Source organism: Lactuca virosa, chromosome 2 (genome assembly GCF_052849685.1).
Source record: "Lactuca virosa cultivar CGN04683 chromosome 2, Lactuca_virosa_CGN04683_v6, whole genome shotgun sequence".
Lineage (NCBI taxonomy): Eukaryota > Viridiplantae > Streptophyta > Magnoliopsida > Asterales > Asteraceae > Lactuca > Lactuca virosa.
In genome coordinates, this window is record NC_136427.1 from 192,561,329 (window position 1) to 192,568,789 (window position 7,461).

Sequence of the window (7,461 nt, forward strand, 5' to 3'; positions counted from 1 at the left end):
TGACTGGAACGCGGGAATCATGGACCAAGTGCGTTGTATCTATTTACAAACTTCAGAGCTCGACAACGGTCTTAGAGACTGTATGGAGAGGTTACGCTTCTTAGCTACCCCGGTCCGACCTTCCGTCGACATCAGTGTCACGTAACACTCTTTAGCAGCCTTTCACTCCTCTCAATGAAGGAGTATTAAGTCAGATCAAGCTGCATAGGCAATGTTTGGCTCATCGCACAACCCCACGACTCTCGTGGGCGAGGTTCGGTCGTTCTCTCTATTATTTAATGTATTGGTGCTCTATCTAGTCCGGTCCGATTGTCAGCAACCCAATCGCATCAGACTAGGGGGACATGACGACGCACAATTTATATGACTAAGTCCAGTTCGATGTCATTGGCCGCGTACCAATAACATCAGACTGGGGGGACTTGATGATATATGGTCCACTAGCACAGCCTAGACTGCTCTAGCGCGCCAACCTAGCCTGGCGCGCTCCTGCTAGCCCTGCCTAGCGTTCCCTTGCTAGCCTTGTTGGGGACTCCCTTGCCAGTCCTGCTGGGGACTCTCCTGCTGGCCCGGCCAGGCGCTCCCTCGTCTGGCGCTCCCCTGCCATCATTTCCTGGTACGCGCGCGCCAGCCTTGCCTGGGGCGCGCCCGCCAGCCCCGCCCGGCGCCTCCGGGCGGCCTTGCCCAGCTCCTTGCTAGTTGGGCCTGAATTGGGCTGGCCCAAGGACTGAACCAATTCCCCTTGACCTAATTGTCCACTATAAATAGAATAGTGTCTCCTCCATGAAGGAGGACCCCCTTTTCCCTAAGACCTTTCCCTTGGATTCTTCCCCATGGTTCAGCCACCACACCATACTCCGGCAGGGTGGCTCAGCCGCCACCCGCCGCCGTCAACCACCATACACCACCACCAGCACCAAGATGGTTCCCTCCAGCTATGGAGAACCATCTCAAATCTATTAGCTGATCTAACTTGATCGTCGGAGTACGCTCCCGGGGCACAGTCCCTGGGATGGCTCTAACGACTTTGCACTGTGATGTCCAGATCTCCGCCGCAACAGAAGACCAGAAGAGTCGCCGGAGGTCGATGTCGCATCACCCTTTAATGTTGCATCACCCTTCAATGTCAAATGAATGATAAATTAAATCAATTGAATTAAATCTTATTACGAAACTAGTTGTAAGATTCATTTATTACATGAGTTAATTTAAAAGAAAAAGTTAGATATAAAAGTCTAAAAATTTAACAACTTTAAATTTATAAAAAAAAACAATAAATTATTAAAATTTACTTTTTTTTTATATTTTAAATTTAAATAAATAAACAATCTTTATCACCTATCGATGTGGTACAAACCTTATCAGTCATTTTCACCCATACAAAAGTGTCATAAAAAACCCCCTTATAAAATTAAAAAACCTCTCATAAAAACCTTTATATGAAAATGCGTCTTCTCTTTTTCGTCTTGTGTCTCTTGCTGGTGGCCATCTCCGCCTCAGCGCCACCACTCCAGCCGGGATCCTACGCCAAATCCTGCCCAAACGCAGAGCTCATCGTCAGAGATGTCATGAAGAAGGCGATGATCAGAAAACCCAGAAGTGGAGCTTCTGTCATGCGGCTTCAATTCCATGATTGTTTCGTTAACGTAAGCATCTTTGAGCTTTATTATGTTGTTGTAATCAAGAATTTGAGATAATTTTAAGGAAAAGCGAAGATAAATTGGGGGTTGTTGAAATTATTATGAACAAGGTTGTGACGGGTCGCTGTTGTTGGATGATACTCCGACCATGCTTGGGGAGAAACTCTCTTTGTCCAACATAAATTCATTGAGATCGTACGAGGTTGTCGATGAAATTAAGGAAGCTCTTGAATCAGCATGCCCTCATAGTGTTTCTTATGCAGACATCATTATCTTTGCCTCTAGAGATGCTGTTGCTTTGGTAAAGTTTTATTTTATACTTAATCAAATGCTTTGGATTATACGAAAATCATAAAATAATATATGTTAAAACAAAAGCAATCTTCTAATTTGTTAGGAAAATGAATATTTGTATAATTATCTTTATTAATAAATTATTTTATGGATTTATCTCGTGTCAACTGCATGAATGTTTTGTTTCTTATTTATTTCTTATAATATTTTCAAGAAATATGAATAATCTTTCCACAAGATATTAATAATTTTTTTTATCAGAAAACAAATATTTTCCCAAATTAAATAATTTTACATAAGTAATTTTTCTGAATAAATCTTTATTTTATGATAGTTTCTCAAAAAAAAATCCTTTCATATGTTTTTAATATCTTTATTTTTGTCATTTAAATTTGTTACCTTAACCCAAATTTGAATATTACCAACAGAGTGGAGGTCCGCATTGGGAAGTGAAATTGGGAAGAAAAGACAGTTTAACGGCAAGCCAAAAAGATTCTGATGATATAACGCCGAGTCCGAGAGCCAACGCAAGTTCCCTCATCGATCTTTTCGCCAAATTCGATCTCTCAGTGAAAGATCTCGTATCCCTTTCCGGTTCTCACTCCATTGGAAACGGCCGTTGCTTCTCTGTCGTCTTCCGGCTATACAACCATTCAGGCACCGGCTGCCCAGATCCCACCATCGAGCCTAAGTTCCGGCAAAAGTTAGACAAGCTTTGCCCTCTTGGAGGAGATGGGAATGTCACCGGCGATTTGGACTTTACGCCTCATGTTTTTGATAATCAGTACTTTAAAGATTTGGTGAACGGAAGAGGGTTTCTTAATTCCGATGAAACGTTGTTTACTTTTCCGGAAACGAGAGGGTATGTGAGAAGGTATAGTGAGGATGAATCAGAGTTTTTTAGGGATTTTGTCGATGGGATGATAATGATGGGGGACTTGCAGTCGGGGCGGCCGGGGGAAATTCGGAGGAATTGTAGGGTGGTTAATGACCCGCCGCCGGTGAAGGTGGTGGTCAGGGGATTCCAGGATAGGAAAATCTTGAGCCGGTGATTTGTGATGTCGTCTTAAATACGAGTATAATTTATATCTGCTAAAAGTGCTACATATGTTCTCAGATTAGTCAATGCGTTTCATAATATGACGCTATAAATTCAAGTTATTAAAGAAACGTTTTCAGATATAAATTATAAGTTCATTATATAAAAGAAAATGTTGGCATATCAAATCAAAAGGTAATGAAAAAACATGTGACTAATCGAACGTAGCTAACGCCAAAATTTACATCCGGCCGATTAAGAGGACTATGGCCTATGTGTGGTTTCTTACCCACACCATCTTTGGAATTGGATTATTCTATTCCATCCATCTGATCATTCATCTTCGTTCTCATCCTTCATCTTCGTTTTCGATGAGCGATGGTTTTTTCATTGATTCTTTTTTTCAAATTTAGTGTTCATCGAGTTCAAGGTTTGTTCATTGATTTTTTTTTCAAGGTTTTCGTTGAGTTTTAGGCTAGGGTTCTTGATTTTTTTAGTTGCGGAAGTAGTAATTAGCTTGATTTTGCTAATTTCATTTCAAGATTTATATGTTTAGTTCGTCAACTTGAAAACAATGAAAATCAATTGTTTGGTTCGCTCGCTGCATGTTTTTATTGGATCAAGTTACATTAATTACCAATCTTGTTTCCAAATTTTCTGAACACTTGATTGTTTACATTATAATGATATTTTTGTTATTCGTCATATTAATCATCCATATTACCAAACACAATATGTTTCATTTATACCAAAAGGCTGTTGGCCTAGCGGTAGAAGGTGTTTGAAAAAAATGTCCATTTCCTAAAGGGTTGAGGGTTCAAGTACCATTATGCACTAATAAATAGCTTAAAAATAGGATTTTGTGTGTATATGTGTTAGCCGTTTAAAAAAAATATGTTTCATTTATAATCAAATCCATTCAGAGCTTCTAAATTATTCAGACATTTAAATCATTCAACACTAAATCATTTTGTAAAAAAGTAAAGCAACCGGATTAAAAAAACCTTCAACAAGGGTATGTAAAAAAGTAAAGCAACCACGATATCTTCGAAGTAAGAAAAAAAAACATACTAAAACTTAAGGGTGAGCAAAATTACTGAAAGTATTGAACCATATGACCTTCATCCGTTCGGTCTTCGATTCTTACAAAGCTCACCTTTTAGTTATCGCTCCTATCGAGTATGGGTAAGTATAGCATCTTCTTTTATTTCTTGGCTAAATGTTAGACTCAAAAATCAACTAATTTGCTGTAACGCTTGGAAATGGAGATGTTCCTTGTTGCCCTTCAGAATTGAAAGAATTGCGTTTTGGCCCATGTAAGTAGTACGTGGGGTGTACAACAGGTTACGCTTGGCGTACTAGCTGAAAAGCTAGTAAGCGGGGCGTACCTCTGATGTACGCTTAGCATACTAGTAGATGTTGGTCGCGGGTCCGTAGCCTTGTACGTTGGGCATACGAAGAGTTTGTTGGGCGTACGAGGGGGAGGTAAGAAACCCCAATTTTTCAAGTTGTACCCTATATAAGCCATATGTTAGCCGCTTTTGATCATTTCCTAGCCAACCTCCATATCCTAAAAACCCTAATTCGTTCCATAGCCCATTTTTGGTGATCTTGAGCTCTTGTGAACTTTTGTGGAGGGTTTTGTTTATCTAGAATAATAATAATAATAATAATAATAATAAAAATAATAATAATAATAATAATAATAATAATAATAATAATAATAATAATAATAATAAAGCTTGAAGACTTGTTCTTTGGAGGAGGGCTTTGAGATCCAGATTTATCATCCTCTTTTGGTGGCTTGTGAGGTATAAAGTTCAAACATTTCCATTTCATTTCTTATATCTTCTTCTTGGCATGTTTTTGGTCATTTTGGTCCTTTTGGTTGGTGATTGGGAGTTAAGGCTGTTTTTGGAGCTTATCCTTATAGATCTTATCATATTGAGAGTTCCTTGGGCATAAAGGTGCAAACTTTATGGTGGTTTTGTTCTCATGTAAGTATTAAGTCATTCCTTAAGCTCTTTTGAGCTCTAGAGCCCCATTAAGTCATTCCTTAGTCAAGTCTGAGTTTGGAACAAAGTCTTAATGGATTAAGAACTGAATTGGAAGTTGGCCATGATTGGTGAGTTCGATGGGCGTACAAGTTTGTACTCTGCGCATACAAGCCTTTCATGCAGTACGTTGAGCATACAAGCTGAGTACGCCTCGCGTACTCAGCAGGCTTGAGTTTCATTGTTTTGGGTTTCCACTTTGGGCTTTGATGGGCTTGGTTGTCTTGGGCCTTGTTGGGCTATCTGGATTTTATAGTTGCGCTTTTGAGACTTTATTGGACTCTCTTGGGTGAAGGCCCATGAAAGGGATTGGGCCCAATTTGGAAAATTGGGCCATATTTGGGCATTGAGTGCTTATTTTGGATTTTGGGCTTTTGTACAATTGGTTTGGGCCTTGGCCTTGGGCCAAGTTAGAGGAAGGGTAAAAAGGTCTTTTACCCTAATTTGGAATCTTAGAGTAAGTCAGGATCTAGTTATTAATGGATTGTCATTTTGATATTTGATAGCGCATGGAGTTTAGCGGATCTGCAGTCAGATTTTGTCTGTGGGTTTTAGTTGTCTGAGGTGAGTCTCCTCACTGTACTATGGGTTGAAGGCATCAATGTCGGCCCATTAGCTTATGTATTACAGGAAGACCAGGGGTGGCCCTTGGCATTTGTAAGAAAGACCCAGAGGTGGCTTGAGGCAAATCAGTATGCAAGACCAGGGTTTGGACCCTGGTAGTTAAGTAGATAGATAGTTGTAGATTGTATGCTAGTTGTCTCTGTAATCCTTGCATGGAAGACCGGTAGGTGGCTCCTGGCACTTGTTTGTAAGACTCAGGGTTTTGGCCCCGTCCTGGCAAGAAAAGACCATGATACGGCTCGTGGCATAATGGCAAGACTTGAAGGGTTTTGAGCATTCTAACACTTCCTAAGTGTACATGCAACCCTAATAAACCTTGGATCTATGTTTGTCTAAAATTCATGCAAGATGATTTCCAAGGTTCATAATCCTATCTAGCATACATGGGGAACATTTAAACTTAAATGTAAGATAGAATAACATACCTTGTTGTTGATTTTGATTCCTTGAAACCTTGTGAGCCTAGCACCCCAAGTGTGATGCCTCAAATGCTTCACACAACACCAAATGCTATGGAGTAAACTTGGAGAGAATGTATAACACACTAAAATCGGCTCTAGCCCTCTTGTTCTACTTAGTGTCGCCGATTTTGGGAGATGTCACATGGTTTATATAGTGTGTTGCATTAGGTAAACCCTAATGTAACATGACTCTTCATTTCCATGATCCATGGATTAACTCCATGGAGCATCCTATGGGTGGAACCCAACTTGATAATCCATGGAGCCTCTTAGCTCACTATATAAGTTATGGATGATTTACATAATCAACCCATATATTTAATTAGTTATCTTTTGATCACTTAATTAATTCTAAATTAATTCTTGATCAAACTAATTAAATAATATTATTAATATATTAAAACTTATAATATATTAATAAACCATAAGTGTTATTTCTCTCATTTAGTTTATCCAATGCATGGTGTCATGCAACCCAAATGGACCATGCCGAGTCGGGTCAAGTATATACCAGAAATAGTTATGGACTTAGACACCTTATCGAACAGTCTCCCACTTGGATAAGTCTAATAACTATAACTGCAAGTATGACTTCAGGAACCGATCGGCAATCGTAGCTCTTTCAAGGTCTCTCGGAACTGAGAAGATGATGATACGCCATTTAAGATAAGTGATCATATAATCCTCTGTTCTAGATATCAGCTAGACAAATACATGGAACAATGACTTACTTGTTGTCCAGCAGTTTGTTTCCCGATTTCCGATTTGTTTGACAAAGAACTTAATTGAACACATCAACTTAGTTCTGACCGGGCCCGGTACAAAGGTCAAAACAAAATCATCGAGGGGCCCAGATATCAACTTCTAATCCAAGAAGGAACAGATAAACTCCGACTCATATGTTTACTCTACTACTTGTTGAATTATACACAAAAGCACGTTTTATAACATCGAGTTACCAATGCGTTTTCGTACAATCAATGCATAATCAACTCATAGGCAACAAATCATATCTCTAGGTTTGAAGACTTATATGATGTTACCGTCTCACGATCACTCGAGATAAATTCCATGAAGTGATACCAGTGAACGTGGGTTGATTCCAATACTCAGAACTTATGAGTACTCATGAAGTGTTGTCCTAAAACTTGACACCTACAACCAACTTCATGACAGTCTTAATTCATATCTAGTTCCAACATATGACCGACTGTGGAAAATTTGAATAATATGTAAAACAAAACATAATATTCTGGAAGTCAAAACATGCAAAAGAAAATTATAGTAAACGATTGACAGAAGATAGCAACACTTTACTCATAAATAAACACAACTTTTATTTATCATCA

At 39.1% G+C, this 7,461-nt stretch overlaps 1 long non-coding RNA gene and 1 pseudogene across 2 annotated transcripts; one reads left to right on the forward strand and one right to left on the reverse strand.

Annotated features, from left to right (window-relative positions):
- Positions 1-1,257: 1,257 nt before the first annotated feature.
- On the reverse strand, positions 1,258-2,417 carry LOC145159924 (uncharacterized). Its single transcript, XR_013737965.1, has 2 exons — positions 2,334-2,417; positions 1,258-1,534 (listed from the first exon to the last, which is right to left on the reverse strand). It is a non-coding gene; the product is annotated as an uncharacterized LOC145159924 (long non-coding RNA).
- On the forward strand, positions 1,471-3,170 carry LOC145159923 (peroxidase 17-like; annotated as a pseudogene). Its single transcript, XR_013737964.1, has 2 exons — positions 1,471-1,941; positions 2,363-3,170. The product of XR_013737964.1 is annotated as a peroxidase 17-like (transcript).
- Positions 3,171-7,461: the final 4,291 nt, after the last annotated feature.